The sequence below is a fragment of the Salvia miltiorrhiza genome, chromosome 7 (genome assembly GCF_028751815.1).
Source record: "Salvia miltiorrhiza cultivar Shanhuang (shh) chromosome 7, IMPLAD_Smil_shh, whole genome shotgun sequence".
NCBI classification, from domain to species: domain Eukaryota; kingdom Viridiplantae; phylum Streptophyta; class Magnoliopsida; order Lamiales; family Lamiaceae; genus Salvia; species Salvia miltiorrhiza.
In genome coordinates, this window is record NC_080393.1 from 15,135,042 (window position 1) to 15,157,525 (window position 22,484).

A 22,484-nucleotide genomic window follows, 5' to 3' on the forward strand; every position below is an offset into this window, starting at 1 on the left:
AAATAATTGTTTAAAGTTGGGTACTTGAAACATGGAGTTGTGGGAAAAGATAAGCATTAAATAAGATTTAATGCTTATCCCACATTGAAATGTGGATAACATTTATTACAGTATAAAAGCTATTACATCACCGGATGTAGTAAAACTGTGTGCACACGTGACGGGTTGCAAAGCCCACACGCGCGCGCCGTTGCCGCCGCCGCCCTCCCGGCGCCCGGCCCCGGTCCCGTCCCGTCCCCGTCACCCGATGTGCGGCCGTGGCCGTGGACTTGGATCTTGGCAATTGGTCTTTGGGCTGGCCTTTGGGCCTACCCTAGGCCCACACCGGCTCTTATCTTTTTGGACCAACGAAAACTTGGTTCGAAGGGGACGAGGCCCAACTCGGTTAGGCCTGCGCGCACGCTCCCCCTATTAATGTGGTATGTGCCTATAAATAGGACAGCCTCCATGCATCATAATACACCTGAAACATCATCACAAGCAACATCACTTTGCTGCATTCTGCATCGTTGAAGTTCTGTTCTCGCCTCGTTCCAGTTCGCCAGAGCTCGTTAGTCTGCGGTGCTGCTACCAACGAGATGAAGCCGTTTCATCTTTGGGGATGACACGCCAAACCGAGAGCACTACCGGGGCGTATCTCGTCTTGCGGACAGAGGACTCTCCTCGACTCGGCTGTTTTCCTGGTTTATTTTTTCTTGTAATTTCAATACAGTTTTTGCCTTGTAATCTCAACTCCTACATTTCTGTTTCATTGTAACTACGCCCGCGAGCTTATATTCCAACAATCACAAGACGAGATAAGCTTGCAACGTGGGAGTTTTTGAACTTGTAATTGAACATAATATTTTCGAAACCTAATACCTTTGCTGGAGATGTCGACCGGTCCTGCGAACTCCACCGAGGCTGCCAACGCCGTCGCCGCTGCCAACGCCGCTGCCGCTGCCTCTGCCGCCGCCTCCACCGCGGCTGCATCAACCGTGGCACCCGCCACCTCTGCCGCTGCTGCCTCCACCTTTAGTGGTGGACTTTTTGGTGGTCCAACACCACTACCTTTCTTGTTTGGTGCTAACCTAACGACTCTTGGAGGAGATAGTTCCGTGCAAGGAACGGTTGGCCAAACCTCGTTTGGATCAACGATTGGTTCCACTTCGAGTGGTTCCGTGGGGTCCACTTTTGGACGAACGGTTGGGGCCTTCGGGACCAACGTGGTGAGCTATGGCAACATGGCGGGATCGGTGTCAATGCAGCCCCCGAGGGCAAATGCAATAGCCGAAAAGCCACCTAAGTTTGGTGGGTCACACTTCAAAATGTGGCAACACAAGATGATGTTCTACATCACGACTTTGGGCTTGGTCGATTTCCTGTGGGAAGACGAGCCTCCTGCGCCGGCGGAGAACGAGACCAATTTCTGGGTGCATGCCGCGTATGACGATTGGCGCTATGGCGACTATCTTTGTAAACATTTCATTTTAGAAGGTTTAGAAGATAGTTTATACAATGTATACGCCAATGTAAAGACCTCCAAACCACTTTGGGAGGCACTAGAGAATAAGTACCGTAGTGATGATGTAATAACTAAGTTCTTAGACTTTAAGATGATCGATGGTAGATCGATCATGGATCAAGTGCAAGAATTCCAACTCATCTTGCATGAGTTGGAATCCGAAGGGATGAAAATGCCCGAAGCTTTCATCACTACGGCGGTCATCGAAATGCTACTGCCAAGCTGGATTGACTTCAAGAGCTACCTTATGCAAAACAAAGAGGAGATGACTCTTGAAGATCTCATGGTTAAGTTGCGCCTAGAATTTGACGTGAGGGAATGTATGACCAAGGTCGAAAACTCATCTCAAATCAAAGGCAACTTGTTGGAGAAAGGCGGTACCTCCAACAACAAGCGTGCTCGCCCAAATGCCAAGGACAAGGGCAAGGCAAAAATGAAGGATTGCTACAACTGTGGCAAACCGGGTCACTTGACAAAGGATTGCTACAAGCTCAAAAAGAAGAATGCGAGACGTGATATCATTATCATTGAGTAGAAGTTGATCAAGACAACTAGGCGATTTAGACTAGAGCTTGAGTCCAAGTTGTTATAATCATTGTTTAGATAGCACTTTGGTAGAGCATAGCCAATGAGCTTATCTAACTCAATAATAATAAGAATGAGTTTATTTCTTATCTATTTGAGTGTTGTGATTTATAGCATTGTAGACATGTGAATCTAAATGCAATAAAAAGATTAGTAAATATGGATTTACTAAAAATAAACGAGTTTAACACTCAAAACAAATGTCAAGTCTGTGTTGAAGCAAAAATGACGAAGTCTCCGTTTCATTCTGTTGAAAGGAGCACTAAACCTTTAGAACTAATCCACACCGACGTGTGTGATCTAAAGTTTGTGCAAACTCGAGGTGGTAAAAAGTACTTTATCATTTTTATTGATGATTGCACAAGGTATTGCTATCTTTATCTTCTAAGAAGTAAAGATGAGGCCATTGAAGCTTTCAAGAACTTCAAAACAGAAGCTGAGAATCAACTTGGTAGTCGAATTAAGATGGTTCGAAGCGATAGAGGAGGAGAATATGTTGCTCCGTTTGAGGAATTATGCAACGCTAGTGGTATAATACATCAAACAACTGCTCCATATTCACCTCAATCAAATGGTGTTGCTGAACGCAAGAATCGAACTCTTAAGGAGATGATGAATGCCATGTTGATTAGTTTTGGGTTACCCCAGAACATGTGGGGGGAGGCTGTTCTATCAGCCAACTATATCCTCAATAAAATACCACTCAAGGGAAGGGACGTCACTCCCTATGAGTTGTGGAAAGGCAGAAAGCCCTCATACAAATACCTTAAAGTGTGGGGGTGTCTAGCCAAGGTACAAGTGCCTCCACCCAAACAAGTCACAATCGGTCCTAAAACAATTGATTGTATCTTTATTGGGTATGCACTAAACAACAATGCACATCGTTTTTTGGTTCACAAATCAGACATTCCAACAATGACTGTAGGAATGACGATGGAATCAAATAACGCTGTCTACTTTGAAAATATCTTTCCTTGGAAAAGAAGAAGCTAGTACAAGCGACAATACTAGAGAAGAAGCTACTAGTTCTGAACCTGTTGAGACAGTGCCCGAATCGCGAAAGCGACCAGGCTCTGACCTTGAAGTGTCAGAACCAAGACGTAGTAAACGAGGCAGGATAGCCAAGGACTTTGGTCCAGAATATATCGCCTTCATGCTAGATGAAGAACCTTCATCTATCAAAGTGGCGTTCTCTAGACCAGACGGACTACTCTGGAGGGAAGCAGTCCAGAGTGAAATTGATTCAATCATGCAAAACCACACTTGGGTGTTGGTTGATTTACCTGAAGGTTGTAAACCTTTAGGATGTAAATGGATCCTAAAAAGGAAATATAAAGCTGATGGATCAATAGACAAGTATAAGGCGTGCTTAGTCGTTAAAGGATTTAAGCAGCATGAGGGGTACGATTTTTTCGATACCTATTCACCAGTGACGAGGATTACATCCATTCGAGTGCTTCTCGCAATTGCTGCTCTGCACCATCTTGAGATTCATCAAATGGATGTCAAAACTGTGTTCTTAAACGGTGATCTGGAAGAAGAAGTCTATATGGAGCAACCTGAAGGGTTTGTAGTACCTGGACAAGAGAAAAAGGTATGCAAACTAGTAAAGTCTCTTTATGGACTAAAACAAGCGCCGCTGCAATGGCACTTGAAATTTGACAATGTCATGTTGTCAAATGGCTTCAAAATCAACGAATGTGACAAATGTGTCTACATCAAGAGCACTAGTAATGGGTACGTTATGGTGTGTCTCTATGTAGATGACATGTTGATTATGGGAAGCAACAATCGTATCATTGTAGATACAAAGAACATGTTAAAAAGGAATTTTGACATGAAAGACATGGGGTTAGCTGACGTGATCCTTGGAATGAAAATTCTCAGGACCACTGATGGAATAACTTTGACACAATCTCATTACATTGAGAAAGTGCTCAAAAGGTTTAATGCGTTTGACAAATCGCCTGTAAAAACCCCATTAGAACTCAACGTTCACATGAAGAAGAACATGGGTGAACCTGTCGCACAGGAAGAATATGCAAGAATCATTGGGTGCCTTATGTATATTACAAATTGCACTCGACCTGATCTTGCATGCCCAGTGAACAAATTGAGTCTCTACACAAGCAATCCAAGTAGGGAACATTGGAAAGCACTTGAGAGAGTTTTGAGATACTTAAAGTATACTCTAAATTTTGGAATACACTACACGAGATACCCCCCCGGTACTTGAAGGGTACTGTGATGCTAATTGGATATCTGACGCGAAAGACTCGTTGTCAACGAGTGGTTACGTGTTCACTATAGGGGAGGAGCAGTCTCGTGGAGATCTACAAAACAAACATGTATTGCTAGATCCACCATGGAATCAGAATTCATCGCTTTAGACAAAGCAGGTGAAGAAGCCGAATGGCTACGAAACTTTTTGGAAGACATTCCATGTTGGTCAAAACCCGTGCCGCCTGTCATGATAAACTGCGACAACCAAGCAGCTATTGGAAGGGCGAAAAGTGGGTTGTATAACGATAAATCTCGACACATACGTCGACAACATAACACCGTAAGACATTTGATCGAAAGTGGAGTTATCTCAATTGACTACATAAAGTCAATAGATAATCTGGCCGATCCACTCACTAAAGCTTTGAATCGAGATCAAATGTATAAATTGCTAGAGGGAATGGGTGTAAAATCCACAAAATAAGGATGATTATAGTGGTAACCCAACCATGGTGACTGGAGATCCCAAGAACGTGGTTCAATGGGAAAACTAAGCTATAAGATCCCAAGTAGAACACTCAACTACTTGCATTCCCTAAAGAGCAACTGAGTGTTGAAACCTGCTTAGTGGTAAGGTTAAGTCCTTGACTTTTAATGATTCCTAACACCTCGGGGAGGTTGAGTATAGCAGGATACTCGGGAAAGAATCACCTATATAAGTGAGATATGGGGGCCGCATCGACCTAACGCTTATGAATCCAAAGAGCTGTCCAAGGCCCGCAAAGGACAAAAACGTGAGAACGAAATGAGGTTGAGGCGTTAGTGTGTTAATACTGTTGTCTCGGTATACACGAAGGAGAAATGGTTCAAGGACATCAAGTTCTACCAATTCACCAGTATATTCGATAGTATTAACTAAGGATGGTTCAAGGCCGCAAACCACCTATTCTAATGCACTAAGGTCTCTTGAGAACAGAGCTTGTGTCTGCATTTGCATTTGGCTATTTCCACTCATGTGGGGGATTGTTGGAAATTGGTTGTGAGTAACCAATGTTTGATAATTTTTCGAGTACCGAAAACATTTAATTTAGCATAATTAAATGGGACAAGATCGATCTACGTTCCGAGTAGATGATCGTAGTATATTTATTTACTCAAAACCTATTTCCGGTGAGTGAGAAATAATTGTTTAAAGTTGGGTACTTGAAACATGGAGTTGTGGGAAAAGATAAGCATTAAATAAGATTTAATGCTTATCCCACATTGAAATGTGGATAATATTTATTACAGTATAAAAGCTATTACATCACAGGATGTAATAAAACTGTGTGCACACGTGACGGGTTGCAAAGCCCACACGAGCGCGCCGCCGCCCGCCCGGCCCGGCCCCGGCCCCGTCGCCCGACTCCCGGTGCCCGGCCCCGGTCCCGTCCCGTCCCCGTCACCCGACGCGCGGCCGTGGCCGTGGACTTGGATCTTGGCAATTGGTCTTTAGGTGGTCTTTGGGCTGGCCTTTGGGCCTACCCTAGGCCCACACCGGCTCTTATCTTTTTGGACCAACGAAAACTTGGTTCGAAGGGGACGAGGCCCAACTCGGTTGGGCCTACGCGCACGCAGACGAGGCCCGCTAGAGCTTGGCCCGGGAGAATCTTTGGTCTCCCAGGAAGCTTCCCACGTAACTGCCGCTGTCGGAGGAGTCATGGCAGATTCAAACAGCAGGGCTGTTACATCTGTTACTGTTGTAACCCCCGACACTATTTGAATTCCATCAATGGAATTAAACCCGCAGGCTCCCCCTATTGATGTGGTTTGTGCCTATAAATAGGACAGCCTCCATGCATCATAATACACCTGAAACATCATCACAAGCGACATCACTCTGCTGCATTCTGCATCGTTGAAGTTCTGTTCTCGTCTCGTTCCAGTTCGCCGGAGCTCGTTAGTCTGCGGTGCTGCTACCAACGAGACGAAGCCGTTTCATCTTTGGGGACGACACACCAAACCGAGAGCACTACCGGGGCGTATCTCGTCTTGCGAACAAAGGACTCTCCTCGACTCGGCTGTTTTCCTGGTTTATTTTTTCTTGTAATTTCAATACAGTTTTCGCCTTGTAATCTCAACTCCTACATTTCTGTTTCATTGTAACTACGCCCGCGAGCTTATATTCCAACAATTCGCGATGAGTGCCAGCAATAGCGGCGGTCCTGGAAGATAGGCACGGTGTATTCAAACTCTGCGGAGGGAAGAGAGGTTTCGAGTAGTTCCGGCACTACTTTCCCGTCGACTTAGCTGAGATATGAACGAGTATGTATGATGGGGCGAAGCCGGTTAATTCCTTGGCCGTGAGGGTTCACGGCGCCGCTATCACGAGCGGAAAAGACTATAGAGGCAGCGACGAGAGCTTTTTATCACGCACAACCATGAGAGAGATCGAGAGGAAACGGTGTTGAGATTGTTAACCGACGTCGCTTCGCCGGAGGGTATTGCGGCTGTTGGTTCAGGAGATGTAGAGAGTTTTTGAGCTTTACGATTTTTGTCGGTGGTAGCCTGAAGATGGGTGAACAACTATGTGTTGCCGGTTCGTGGCCTAGTGGCCGATCGGCGACGAAATAAACCTGTGAAGAGAGCCCACTTGAGCTCTTGTTCAAGTTTTAGGTGAGACTTTTCTGGCGTCTCCCTTGCGATTCCACGGCCTCCTTGGCTGGTTTTGCGAGGGTGGTGGCGTATGAGGGTCGTGGTGGTGGCAGGGCGAGGCAGCGGCGCGACGAGGGCGTTGCGGCCAAGTTCACGCGCTGCTGCTGCTTCTGTTCGGTTGCTGTTGCTGCTTCCGTTCAGCTGTTGCGGTTGCGTCGTGGAGAAGCGGTTGGTGGTGATGGTGGTGGAAGGCGGCGGCGGCGGTGGAGTGGCCGAGAGAGCTGAGTGAGAGAGATGATAGTTGAGCAAGACTAATGGTGGGCCCCACATTTTTAATTAAAAATATATATATTGACTAACAGTAGTTAACGCCGTTTGGTCAGAGGGGCCTAATTGCACGATTTTTTTGAGTTTGGGGGTTTAGTTGCACACATAGTGAGTAAGAGGGGTTATACGCTATAGGGGCTACTACTTCGGGGGCCAATCTGCACCTTTTTCCTAATAAATATTTTTTTATGTAAATTTTTATTTAATAATGTTTTGAAAAAGATCAATATAAGATTGAAGATTTTCTTTCATCTGAGTATCCTCTTGTCTGGTCCCTGTAGGATCATATCATCATCTAAAGCCCGAAAGACGACATCTAACGTATGAACACCAGACTTTTGATCATCATCTCATCTAGACATGAAATACAAAAAATTGACTTTTATGCATCAATTTTTTTACATTACTATTTGGAGTTTTGAAAGAACAAATTTAACTTGTGAGTATCATCTCATTTGACCTTTAAATGATCATAACTAAGTTACAAGAATTATCTCTTGTGCAGCTTTAAAGATAATTACCATCTTGAGCTTGTAAGATCATAACTAAATTCTAAACATCATGTTGTATGCAACTTGAATAATCTTAACAAATTTTTGTGCATTATTTAATGTGGAGCTTGAAATATCATAATTGAGTTTTGAGCATCTCGTTTGAAATTTGAAAGAACAAAATTGACTCGTGAACATTATCTCATTTGAAATTTGAAATACCATAACTAAGTTTTGAAAATCATCTCGTGTGAAGCTTAAAAAAGTTGATGCGAGATTCAAATTGTACTAACTTTTTTATAAATTTGATTGATAAATTTTCATAAAAAATCAATGTTGAATTCAAATTTTATTTTTAAAAATATATACAAAATATATTATTTTATAACCAAATTAAATTGAAGAAATAATCTACTTAATCACACCAATTTAATTTTCAAAATTAAATTAATTAAATTATGTATTTAATTAAATAAATTTGGTCAATTCAAATTGTATTAATCTCAATCATTCCACTAATTAAATGTAGATTTTTAATTTAGAAAGCAAGAGCTTGTTCTTGTATAGGTTTTATTTTGGTGAAATCTTATATAAAAAAAAATCAATGTGAAATAAGGTGATTTATGAATTCTTCACTCAATTGAGATTATTATAAATTGGAAAAATTGCACCTAAATACACAAACTTTGTCGAAAATCCATATTTGACGCGAAGTTAGGATTTTACATTTTAATACACCAATTTAAGAAGTTGTTCAATTTTGACACAATTTTGAATTCCGGCGACCGGGATATTCACGTGGCAGCCGAAATCGCCACGTCACACACACACACACTCCACCCTCTCTTTCTCTCACACCCCACACTCTCTTTCTCTCTCCACACGTCAGCTTCCCCCCACCCCCCGGTCGGACCCTCCCCTCCCCCAGAACCGCGTCGCACCGCCGCCGTCGAGCCCCCAGTCGCAAACCCTCCCTCCCGTCGTCAACCACTTCCCCCTCCCAGAACCGCGTCGCACCTGCCACCACTTCCCTCACCAGTAGATACGCCGCCGCGGTTCTCTTTCCGGTGAATCCGGCAACAAGTCATTGGAGTACCGGCGAGGCCGCGACCGGCCACTGGCGCTGCTCCCTTCGTCTGCTCACCTCTCCTCCCTCACTCTTCTCGATTGAGGCAAAAGGGATGAGCAGTCCACCGCTACCTTCTTATAAATCCGGCGAGCGGCTGCGTCCTAGGTCGACGCCTTCGCGGCAGAGCTTCTCTCCTCCCGCCGCTTTGTTTCTCGCCAGGTGCCCTAGCCGAGCCCTATTTTCGTCATAAACTACCGCTCCTGCTATCTGTGAGTCGGCGAGGCCGCCGCATCGTAGCCCTTATCTGGTTTGGTCCGGTGAGCAGCAAGCATTCAGGTCCGCCTGAATGAGAGAGAGTGATGGTGGTGGGGGAAGCCGGTGAGGGAAGTGGCGGCGGGTGCGACGCGGTTCTGGGAGGGGGAAGTGGCCGACGGCGGGAGGGAGGCTTTGCGGCTGGGGGCTCGACGGCGGCGGTGCGACGCGGTTCTGGAGGAGGGGGAAGGGGTGGGGGAAAGCTGACGTGTGGAGAGAGAGAGAGTGGGGTGTGAGAGAGAGAGGGTGGAGTGTGTGTGTGTGTGTGTGTGTGTGTGTGTGTGTGTGTGTGACGTGGCGATGACGTGGTGATTCCGGCTGCCACGTCAATATCCCGGTCGCCGGAATTCAAAATTGTGTCAAAATTGAACAACTTCTTAAATTGGTGTATTAAAATGTAAAATCCTAACTTCGCATCAAATATGGATTTTCGGCAAAGTTTGTGTATTTAGGTGCAATTTTCCCTTATAAATTTGATAAAAGATTAAAGATTTCAAATATATTTTAAGATCATATCCTCTATTGTTCTTTATTTAAATTATTCATTTATGTATTACTAATTTCATAGTTTATCTATTATTGTTCTTTATTTAAATTCTTCATTTACTAATTTCATAATTTAGCTATTATTATTATTATTATTATTATTATTATTATTATTATTATTATTATTATTATTATTATTATTATTATTATTATTATTATTATTATTATTATCATTATTATTATTATTATTATTCTTCTTCTTCTTCTTCTTCTTCTTCTTCTAATATTGATTGTAATCGACGAAAATGAAACAAATAAAGTTTTTATATATGAAAAATATATTTTTCTTCACGGTAAAGATAAATGTATGGATATAATTTATAAACAATAAGAATAAAATTTTAATTATCTTGATAGACGTAAAATAAGACTTTGTTTTAAAGTAATCAGTTTATAGAATTTGTGTCTTATTATCCAAACATGCAAATTAATGACCGGATCCGTTACATACACGTGCATGTCTAATTCAAACCCAATTTAAAATGATTTTATTCAAAAAAAATAAGAAAAACACACTCACACTCTAACCTTCTAGATGACTCGAACCACCGACCTATTGGTTGGAGGAGAAGCGTCTTACCAACAGACTGCATCATCGTTTAATTTATTCAAAATTAAGAAGATAAATATTATATATATATATATATATATATATTCATATATATATTCATACAATATAATATATTGCAAAATATACATATAATATATATGTTTTTGAGAAATTAATGAATCTTTATATGGAATGTAATAGTTAATTAATTATATAATGAAGAATATATATATATGGTAAATTATTGTAGATGTATGAGAATTGAAGAATTTTGAAATGAAGCTGTTAGGTCCCGGGGGGTCTCGAATAGGTGTATGGGGGAGGGGAATACACGTATGGGCTATTTTTATAAAATCCTCAATCAGAGGGATCTCAATATAGAGATCTAAACGAAACTTTGCACGCAAACAAAGACACCTGTTGACTGAAAACAGTTTTGACCAAACAGGTTGACGACTGGTACTGAACGCTCTTCAGTAAGGAGTTATCAGTTAAGTTACTAGAACTTAACTGATGCACTTATGGGCTTCAGTCGAGTTTGCTAAAACAGAGATGATAACACTCTTCCTGACTATCAAAAGATAGATCAGTCAGACTGATATCATACGCAGCGAAAATTAAACTTAGTTTCGCAATAGCCTCGGTTGAGCACGTTGTTGGTCTTAGGTTTCTCTTTGCAGTTAATCAGCATTCAGTTTATCAATTCAAACAACACAAGTAGGAATGTAAAACTGAAAGCTGTAAACAACACAGAGACTTTTACGTGGTTCGGAAAAACCCTTTCCTACATCCACGGTCGGTTGATCAGACCAACAATCCACTCCGCAAGTGCTTAACAGGTGCACTGCAAACCAAACCGTGTGCTTGCAGGGTGCACACAACCGTACCACTGAAGAAAACCCTTCTTCAGTACCCACGCTTCACTCGCGTCGGATTTCTCTTGCTTAGCACAACCCGCGCTATGACTCTCAGAGACCCAAAACCCTTCTGACCTCCGAATCACTCAAAACACTCAAATCTTTCTTTTGGAAAGGAGGTTTGAACGAGTGCCAACTATACTGCAAAGAACAAGTTCTTTGTAGCAAGTTTGACCTTGGCTTCTGGGTAAACAGAGGTTTGCCTAAGGTCTAAGAGAATGTATGTAATCAGCAGTGACTGATTTTGGCTTTGAAATTCTCTTCTTCGATTCAAGCTTTGGGGAGATTGAGCTTTAGGCTGAGTAGCAATTTTGGCAGAGCTTCAGCTTATGTCGTTGAATCGGTGAAGATTGAAGTTGATCCTCGAGCGCTATTTGTAGGAGAACTCTTGAATAGATCCGTTGGCGTACAACGTCCTCAAGATTTCTTCCGTTGGAGAGCAATTCGAATTTGGGCTGAGGCTTCAATCTTCGAGGTTCCTTGTCTGGTGGAAACGACTCTCTTGAAGGACATGAGATGTGACGTCTCTGATAAAGTAACCACCAAATATGAATGAACTCTGCAGAGATAAGATCCTGAGATCTCTGCATTTAATGCGGCTGTACTCTTGTGAGTACGTGGCTTCCTTTGAACGTTGGAAGATCAGTCCGAGGAAGACTGATCAACTGATACTTGACTTTAGTATCAGTCTGCGGCACACATTAAGTAATCAATTCCAATCTGATTCTTCAACTGATACTTCAGTTGGTATCTTCAGTCTTCAGTCCTTCGTCCTTCAGTCTTCAGTCTTCCGAACCGCATACTAAACTAGAAACGAACTCTAACACTTGAGTTCAAAAACTGTTCTAGTCTATTACAATTAAGACCTATGAATTTTGGTATCATCAAAACAAGGATTAGGATATTCCACAAGGTTCCCAACAATTTCCCCCTTTTTGATGATGCCAAAACCATACGGCAGTTCTAGACAACAAAAAGTCTGAACTCACAGCACAAGTTCTAAAACTGGGGTGAAAATAGTTCCCCCTTAACAATAGAACCTAAAAACTTGTACTTAGAGTTAAGAACGAAACAGTTCTAAAACAGAACAAGGAAAAGATAGAAAAACATAATCAGAGCCTGGACAAAAAGTCATTGTCTTCAGGTTGAGATAAAAAAGAAGTTCTTTTCATTAATGAAAGCCTGATAAGTCATCAGCCTATATTACCATTATGAGCATAAAAGAACAACACTAAAAAGTAGAAGACAACCAAGAGATTCAAGGTTTCTGATTATACAATTTGAAGACTGCTTCCCTGATTTCGTTGGCTTCATGGGAGTCTGGATTCACATTCCAGATCTTGCAGATGGCTCTGATCTCTGTCTTGATTTTGTCTCTGTTGACTCCATTCTTGATCCTTGGTGGAGCCACCGTCTTCTTCATTGGATCAGGAATGCTAGTTCCGAGTCTTCTTTGAGCATCTTGCATTTTCAAGACCAAGTCTCGTTCTGGCTGTTGCAATAGGAAATATTTCCAGGCATCATTCCGGAAATCCCTGTCTCCTTGGATGTTCGCAAAGATCATCCATTTGGTGTAGCATTCATTGATCTTCTCCCACCAGACATTTAGCTCAGATGGTATCCATTTGTCTTGACGCTCAAAGTTGTCCAAGTATGATACCATTAGGCCTTCACTCGAGTAATGCTGGAGCATTTGACCTTCCAGACGACGTGATGAGAAATCAGGTTTCGTCTTCTTGTCCTTTGGCTCTGGTTCTTTTGAAGAGCTTTCTCTGGCTATTTTTCTATTGAGATCAACTGAGGCAGTAGTAGGAGCAATCTTTGAGATCAGATCATCAGCCTTGGCAAAGTCAAAATCCTTCTTCAAGGATGGAGGAATCTAATCTTCTTCCTTTCGGTTGCGCTTCTTCTTCATATCCTCTTCCCTCTTTTTGGCATCATCGGGAGGGAGTCGGCTTTTTAGCTCTTGAAGATCATCAAACATCTTCTGAAGAAGAGCAGAGTCAGGAGACTCTTGAGGACGATGGAGTTGCTATTCAACTGCTGCAAGGCGAGTCAGAACAGGGCGCCCTGTTTCTGCAACGAGCAGTCTGACTTCAGTTAAAGGCATGAACGTTTGCAAAAATTCGAGTTCCAATTTGTTGACCCGAGTTTTGAACTCATGAAGAGTTGTCTTTGTCTTGATCTCTGTTTCAAGAAAGAGGTTACACAAGTCATTGTGATCCTTCTTGAGTTTGGGAAGACCTTCGTCTGGATCAATCATTTCTTTCTTAAAATTGATAAGAGCAATCTCCTCATTTAGCAGATCAGTTTTGAGCTGATGGATCAGACCGGCGTGATGAATCATGTCGTCCGTTGCCTGTTGCTGAACTTCTTTGAGTTTCCTTATAAACTTTTCTCCGTAAATGTTCTGACGTTCGAGTTCATGATGAAGTGACTCGATTTCATGCTGTTGATTGGAGATGTGCTCGAGCAGGACAGCGATCGGATCTTCTACTTCTTTGGGAATTAGAAACTGATGCTTGCGCAGTCGATTGTGTTTCCAGAGTGTAAGGAGCTCATCAGTGTCTTCGTCTGAATCGAATAGAACAGGTCCTGTTGGGTGAGGAAGCTCAACGTGTTCTATCGGAATATCAGAGTCGTCAGACAGGGCCTTTTCTTGCTGACTGTCAACGGGAGCTTTTGAGATGGATGCCCCGGCAGTGCTCGGTGGAGCAGGGCATTCAGCTTCTTTTTCAGCAGGGAGTTGAGAGCTTGTCCGCTCTTGACTGATAGAAATGCCTTCGAATGGTGTAGGCTCATCAGTGTTCAAGAGGGGTGGTGATGAAGGTTGAGGAGACTTGGTGATGTCTTCGACTCGTCCTTCAGTGAATGAGGGATCAGCACAGTCAGCTGATTTCAGTGCTGCTGCGGGCGAAGAGCCGAGATGTGCATCTATTTCAATGACACCGGGTTGATTGTCTTCAACTGCGATTGATGGAGGAGTTGAGAGCAATTTCAACTGACTGATCGGATCAGTCATCAGTTATTTAGAAGCGGCAGGATCAGCTGCAGATTCCGCTGGAGGAGCAGAGTCGTATGCTGGAGCTTCTTGGGGATCCTGGCAGTGTGGTGACGAGCTGAGTAAATCAGCTACTGGTTCACAAATGAAGGGCTCTTCAGATGCATTTGAAGTGCCAGCATCATCATCGACTGGGGTGAGATGTCTTGACTGGCTGAAAGAATTCAGATAATTTATGGCAAACCTGTCAAAGCCATAAATTACATCCCAAACTTTCTCAATTTGAAAGAGGCTGATTAAGGATGCTTCTTCCATTTCGAATGAGTCTTCGTCTTGAGTGCTTTGAAGACTGTTGATCCGCGGGCAGGGTGCCGTCTTCAGGAAGGTATACGTGAGAAGTCTATGTAGGTTCCGGTAGACTTCTAGTGATGTATCGAAATCACCAAGGAGATAACAGAGGTGATTTGTAGCATCTCGTTGAGCTTCTAACTGCAGTCCAACGACTTCCTGAGTACTTTTTGAAGGAATAGTGGGATCTGGTTTAGGGACAACTTCCAAGACAGCTTTGCCTTTGGATTCGGAGAGGATTTCCAAGACATCTCGTTTGGCTTTCTGGAGGATTTTTGGGGGAGGATGGAACGGGATCGGCGTGGCACATTCGTGTGAGCAGGAGGATTTGATGAGGGGGGTACAGGGGCATCAGATCCAGATGATTGTGGTGAGGAGATATTGATTATCTTCGTCTTCGGAGAAGGTTTGGGTTCTCTTTTTGCAGGTTTGAAGAGACGAAGACTGTCTGTAAAATCAATCACCTTTGGCCATTGCACAAAGTTGTGCTTCTTTGTTCCTCGGATGATAATCTGGGAAACCCCGTTCCCTTGTCGAACCATTGTCGCAGTTGACCTTGGCTTCTGGGTAAACAGAGGTTTGCCTAAGGTCTAAGAGAATGTATGTAATCAGCAGTGACTGATTTTGGCTTTGGAATTCTCTTCTTCGATTCAAGCTTTGGGGAGATTGAGCTTTAGGCTGAGTAGCAATTTCAGCAGAGCTTCAGCTTATGTCGTTGAATCGGTGAAGAATGAAGTTGATCCTCGAGCGCTATTTGTAGGAGAACTCTTGAATAGATTCGTTGGCGTACAACGTCCTCAAGATTTCTTCCGTTGGAGAGCAATTCGAATTTGGGCTGAGGCTTCAATCTTCGAGGTTCCTTATCTGGTGGAAACGGCTCTCTTGAAGGACAGGAGATGTGACGTCTCTGATAAAGTAACCACCAAATAGGAATGAACTCTGCAGAGATAAGATCCTGAGATCTCTGCATTTAATGCGGTTGTACTCTTGTGAGTACGTGGCTTCCTTTGAACGTTGGAAGATCAGTCCGAGGAAGACTGATCAACTGATACTTGACTTTAGTATCAGTCTGCGGCACGCATTAAGTAATCAGTTCCAAACTGATTCTTCAACTGATACTTCAGTTGGTTTCTTCAGTCTTCAGTCCTTCGTCCTTCAGTCTTCAGTCTTCAGTCTTCCGAACCGCATACTAAACTAGAAACAAACTCTAACACTTGAGTTCAAAAACTGTTCTAGTCTATTACAATTAAGACCTATGAATTTTGGTATCATCAAAACAAGGATTAGGATATTCCACAAGGTTCCCAACAGAAGTAATTATAGGCATACCACATAGGCTTAGTTGTAATACCCCAGATTTTCGATCCTAGGATTCATATTATCTTATTGATATTATTAAGATATGATAGGTCCCTAATTCCCGGTTAACAAGAATAATTATCCTCGCGATAATTTAATGAGTCTTGATGCCTAGGCTTTCTTTTAAGAAAAAAAAGAAAATAGATTTTTATTTTTCCGTATGATATTGATTTAAATCAATATGTATATATATGCATACTTTTTCATTCAAAGTATGAAAAGCAAAGTGCATATTTATTTTAATACGAATTTGTTTTTAGTTCGGGTTTGAGCGATTACGGGCCCGTATAGAGGGCCAAGGGTGGGCCAATTTTTAGAGAGGCTTTGGCCGATTTTAAGGCCCTATTTTAGAGCCCAAATGCAGCCCATTTCAGCCCCAAAATCCCCTCAATACATCAGCCATCTTTTTAAATTCAAATGGGGACAAGGAAGATCATTGCATGCATTGGGAACTAATAAAATGCATGGGAAGTGCAAGAGCCTCACAACCAATGCACCCATGCATTGGTGGCAGCCACCCTACCCCCTTAGACCTCATAATTTCGTGCTCCCCTCTCCCTAAAGCCAAGAGTTGGCTGATGAGTCCCTTTGGGATGGCCTAGTGGTTGGGGTGGTTGCCTGTTGTCCAAGAGGTCACAGGTTTGAATACTCTCGGCCACAATAACCACTAGGTGGGGTGTGTGTGTGGTTTGTATTATTTATAATGTAATTTCATAAAAAAAAAAGAGTTGGCTGATGCAACTTCCTCCATACTCTTTAACTCTCTCTAGAAAGCCTAAAGTCCTCACTCCACCTCCACCCCTCTCCATTTTCGTCCCCTCTCATCTCCCCCACTCCCAAGACTCTTCTTCCACCATTATCACACTCCATAGAAGCCCTTGAAGCCCCAAGAGAAGTATCAAAGCAAGGGAGAGCGTGGGAAAACTAGGGCGTAAAGTTAGAGTGAAGGTTGTGGTTCGAGGGTGAGTTTTCTTTGATTTTCTCAACTGAAAATGCTTTATGACCATTGATTTTTACACATATGTGTGATATATTATGTGAGGATATGTTTCATGGTTTTGGATGTTTATTTTGGTAGAGTTTATTCTGTGAAAAACCGTGCATGAGGTAAGGCAACGAATCTGCCATAAGCACACTGCTCCGGCAGTGTTTTGCAAGGCGATTCCAGTCATCCAAACGGTGCCCAAAAATTCCCAAATTATTGTTGTATCATCTTTCATATGTTTTATATACTTTGGTAAAATTTCAAATTTTTTGGAGCTATTATGATTTATTTATGAATGAATTTCTATACACCACTGCCCGTCTGGAATGCATTTCTGGTAAACAATCTTTGGGAGGTCATAAGTCAAGTTTCAATCGGCAACCTTTGAAACTTGAATATGTCACTCTAGACTTCCGTATCTTTCTTTTGGCTTTGGCTTCACCATTTTTGAATAAGGGAAACAACCGTTATAAATTCTTGAAATCTAGTTCTTTTCCTTGTGTCCTCCAGTAGGTTTTACAAACCTACAACTTTGAGGTGGAAAAGGCCAACTTAAACCTTTGATTCTCAAGCCTATTTTTGTATTGAATATGAATTGACATGTTGGGAGCTTATTTGTTCATTTTTAGAATTTTTGGTCTAGTCTAAAGTGATTTTTCCGATTTATGTTTTGAATCTACCGAACTTGAACTCTTTTTGTGTACTAAATTTTAGACACTCATATTTTCTAAACCATGAACCTTTTTGGGGTAAATCCTACTGGAGAGTGTTACACTCTCTCTCTAGTTTTTGGATTGACATTTGGAGTTCCCATTGGACTTTTGTGATGGGGGATATGAATTTTTAAAGAATGCCCACTGACTTGATTCTAATATGGAAATCTGAAATTTTCAGATTTTTGCTTGGTATATAGCTATCTTTGAGAGGGCATATCTTGCTTGTTTGAACTCTGTTTCATTCGATTCAAATTGGAGAATGATCCTTGAAATGCCTACTTTCCAGAATGTCCTTTGGAGCCTCATTTAGAGATCCGAGGCAGATTTGGTGTATGTTGCAAAACAGCCCCTTAAGAGCTCAAGTTGTTGAATTATTTTCTAAGTATGAAAGTTTATTTTAAAGGATGTTTCATGAAAGATTAAGTATATGTGCATGAAGAGTTTGGGACATGTTTTGTGCGAAGTTTTCATGAAAATGAGTGAGTTAACCTAGATAAGGCATCAAGATAAGCTAATGTATTACGAATGCATAATGTTTAGTCTTGATTATGTATTGTAAATCCGGGAATAGGCTGACCCAGAGACCTAAGTAGACAACGATTCTCGTTATCTATGGTATGTGCTAAGTGTTAATAACTCGTCTTGTAGGAATTGGTTCACAGGACGGTACCACAGCTTAAGATCACCTCTCTCCCATACCGAGGATCGGGTGGGTTTATTTTTATATATATCAAATGATTTAAATGTTACATTTGAGCAAGTTATTTCGTTGCAAAATCTTTGAATTGAAACTTATTTCAACTATTGTCTTGCCATAAATGTTTAAATTTTAGTAAGATATCTATCTGCAATTATGTAATCGAATTCGGGTCTTGAGCAGTTGATAGCTATCCTGTCAGGGCTAGTGTAGACCAGTGCCCGTGAGTCATCTAGCGGGTTGGCCATTCAAGTGTCCGTGAGAGGTGGCCACCTCTCCGGCACACAGCTTCAGATATGATAGATTACAAGAGAACTTAGTCCGCGCGGACGAACTTTAAAAATCACAAATGATTTCAGTAGGCTTGGGCTCCTTTAACGAAAAATCCCTTGTTGTACTGTTTATGATGGCATGACAATTCACAGCTTTATTTAACATGTATTTTTATACTTAGACATACGTGCCCACTGAGTACTTTTGTACTCAGCCCTGCATATATTTCTAAATGTGCATGTTGAGCAGCTGCCGGTGGTGATGAAGTGACGAGCGGAACCCTTTTGTCTTAGGTTTATGTATTAATGAACTCTGGGGATACATGTCTTCATACCTGTAATCAGAACCCTTATTCCGCTGCGTACTTAGAAGTCTTATGTTATTTTGGCTAAGTCGGAGTTATCCGAACTTACTAGTTTATTTGAGTCAATATGACTAAACATATGTTATATTATAAATGTTCCTTTTGTTAATAACGATTAAATACGATCCTTCCTTGTTTATTTACCCTATTTCTATTCCCTCTTCTAATCTCCCTCCCTTAGTCACGGTTTTCCCGGCTTAATTATCCTTAATTAGGTCCGATCGTGACAATAAGTGGTTTTGCTATTATAAAGAAGATTTGCTCACGCCTTTTACTCTTCAGAGCATTTCTAGTTTGAGGCACACTTCGCTGAAACTCAACGCTCCGGATCCCGCTAAACATTAAATAAATAAAAAATTACAACGGCTTTATACATTATATAACACTGTTAGAGCATCCACATTGGTCTTACTTGATAGCCTACTTGATAGCTTACTTGATAGGAGGGGACCACAATGAGTAAGGAGGCCACATTGTGATTACTTGATAGCCTACTTGATTTTTTTATTTAAATTTAATTGCATAAATTTAAATAACACAATTTACTAAAATTTTAAATTGTATTAATTTTAAAAGGATAAAGGTGCAAATTGGTCCCTGAAGTAGACCCCCCTAGAGTGTTTAGCCCCCTATTCTCGGTAAAGGCGCGTTGACCTCCCTGAACTCCAGAACAAGGGTGCAACTAATCCCACATAACTGACGACCTACTCATGCCGTTTCCTTCGAAAAGTAGGAGAGAGAGGGTAATAAAAGTGATAAAGTAGAAAAGATAAGGTAGTAATTATTATCATATTTGGAAATGTGTCAAGATTCGTGGGACGACCCGAAAAGAAAAACGTGTCAAAATTTGTGGGACAGAGAGAGTATTTATCTTCTTAATTTTCAATAAAATCAATTTTAAGTTGAGTTTGAATTGAGACATGCACGTGTATGTAAATTATAAACGGGTTCGGTCATTGATTTACATGTTTGAATAATAAGGCACAAATTCTATAACCTGATTACTTTAAAACAAAATCTTATTTTATGTCTATCAAAATAATTAAAATTTTATTTTTATTTTTTAGAAAATATATCTGTACATTTTATTAGTATAGGGAAGAAACATATTTTTCATATCTAAAAACTTTATTTGTTTCAGCTTCGTCAATAATAATAATAATAATAGATAAATTATGAAATTAGTAATGCATAAAAGAAGAATCTTTATATATATAAAAAGCAAAGTAAATGTCAATAATTTCAATTAGAAGGGTAATTTTGGAATTGAAAAAATTGCATGATCTATTTAAAAACTACCGAGAATGTTAACTAACAAAAAAAAAAACTGCCCACAATTTGAGGTTATTAATTGTTGTTCTTCCTCTTTTATTTTTTTTATTTTTTATTTTTTTCTCATATTGTGGATAAAACACATTTTTGGTATAAACATCATATCTATTTCATAAAATCTACCGAGAATGTTAACTAACAACAAAAACAAAAACTACCCACCATTTAATGTTATTAATTGTTGTTCTTCCTATTTTTTTTTCTCTCATTTTGTGGATGAAACACATTTTTTCCATTTTCACTAAATTATGTTTTGGATAATAATCACTACTCTCTCCCTCTCTCTCTTTATATTTTTTAAATTGAGGTTTATTATAAAGTGAAAAAGAAAAAACATCCCTTGAAAGCACAAAATGCAGACTAAGGGTACAAAAACTTAAAAAGCGAAGGAGAAGAACTCAAAAAGGAAAGTCAGGATCAGTATCCAAATCATCTGACCAACGCCTATGGACGACATTATTCATTGCAATCATACTAGGCCTATTGGTAACGTCAACCACAAACTCCATCGGTTTGTTACCCATTTCTTCCGCATTCCTGAGACGACTTTTAATACAACCTTCTCGAATTGCATGTATAGGGTCTCGTCCCTTTACCGAGCCCTTTGGACGACCACGTCCGCGCTTCTGCTCCGAGAGCAACTGCATCCCCTGATTAACTTGCTCCTCTAACCTAATAATACGACTCGCCATGTCATCCGGAGAAGAAATGGATTTATTATCAAAATCAACTTCCTTAATTGGCGAATTAACCCGCTGGCTCGCTGAATCTTTTGCCCCAACTACCAGTTGTTGCTCTGCCACAGCTCCACTATTCGTTCCAGAATCCAACTCCAAAGTTCCCTCTACATTCGAGCCCTCCTTATCACTAGCCTTGTCCGTGTGAGGCGACCCAACATTTTCTTCCTCATGTAAAGGCTCTGCTTCATAATTGGAGTCCGCAATGATAGTCTCCTCCACTTCCTCTTCCTCATCCTCATCTAGCGCTTGATATCGGTTAGCATCCCCCGCCAGAGGGAGATCATTTTTCTTAAAAGGTGCCGCGTCTAGAAGATCAGGACCTGATAGAGGTTTAAGAATATCAACTTTGGGCTGCCATGCAGGAGTCGGACCCTCTTCCTTATCAAGATTCTTCACAACCACAACAGGAGGCTCAGTGATCTTTTGCTTGCTCGTGGCTCTCTCAGCTCTCCGGCATTTATCCGTTGAATGACCTGTAAGTTTACAACGCGAGCAAAAAAGGGGCATAGATTCAAAACCAAACTCAATGTAGAACGATCTATCGCCGTCATCAATGTACATCGAGTTGAGAATAGGCAAAGCCATGTCAAGTTCCACCAAAACCCGCGCAAAGTGTCCCACATGACCAGTTGCGGAGGCATTATCAATTCGCATAGGATGACCAAGCACACGACCTATACCAGCAATAATCACCGGAGTCCATAACTCCACAGGGAGATAATATATCCGAACCCATACCTGAGCCAGAGACGACACTTCCTTATACGGATCGAAATACCTAGTCCATTCACGGAAGCGTACGTGGCCGATTGACAGTTGGAGAAAAGAACTCCCCTTAGCTTTCTTTTTCGCTTCCATCGTCAAAAATTTAACAACGAAGAATCCCTTAGCCATGGGCACCAGTTGACAGTCGGCGCACTGCCATATGGTTCGAAGTTCATGAGAGAGGTCGGCGAACGTGCGTGGCTTGTCCCCTTTACGTTGGATAAGTCTACCGATTAGTGCAAATTGAAACTCTTCCAACTTTGTTTGATATTCCGATTTGGGCACTGAAAGGGTGACAACCTCTCCTTGTCGCTGTATTTGAAGGCCTCGGAGGCCATATGCTGCAACATCCGGCTTCTTAAGGGATTTGGGTTGGACTTTATCAGCTACTTTGGCAGCGAAAGAAACAGCCGGAGCAGAACCTGGCACCTGCGCTACTGAAGTCGGCAGCGGCTGTATCAAACCAGGGATGGCCTGGTGAGGCTCACCGATCAAACTCTGCGCCGGTGAAAAACCCGACGAGCGCTGCCCAACAGCCACTGCGCCGGAAGAATAACCCGGCTTTACGAGAGGCGGGTGCTGAGACGGAACATTGGCAGGGGAATTAGATCGAGACCTGTCAAAATTAGAAGAGACCAGGGGAAGATTGAGGCCCCCCTTGTCACGATGGACTTCCGACGAACTTGAATCCATCACCGGCAGGAGCGCCGGTGGAGAGTCTGGATTCGCGGCCGGCCGGAGAAGAG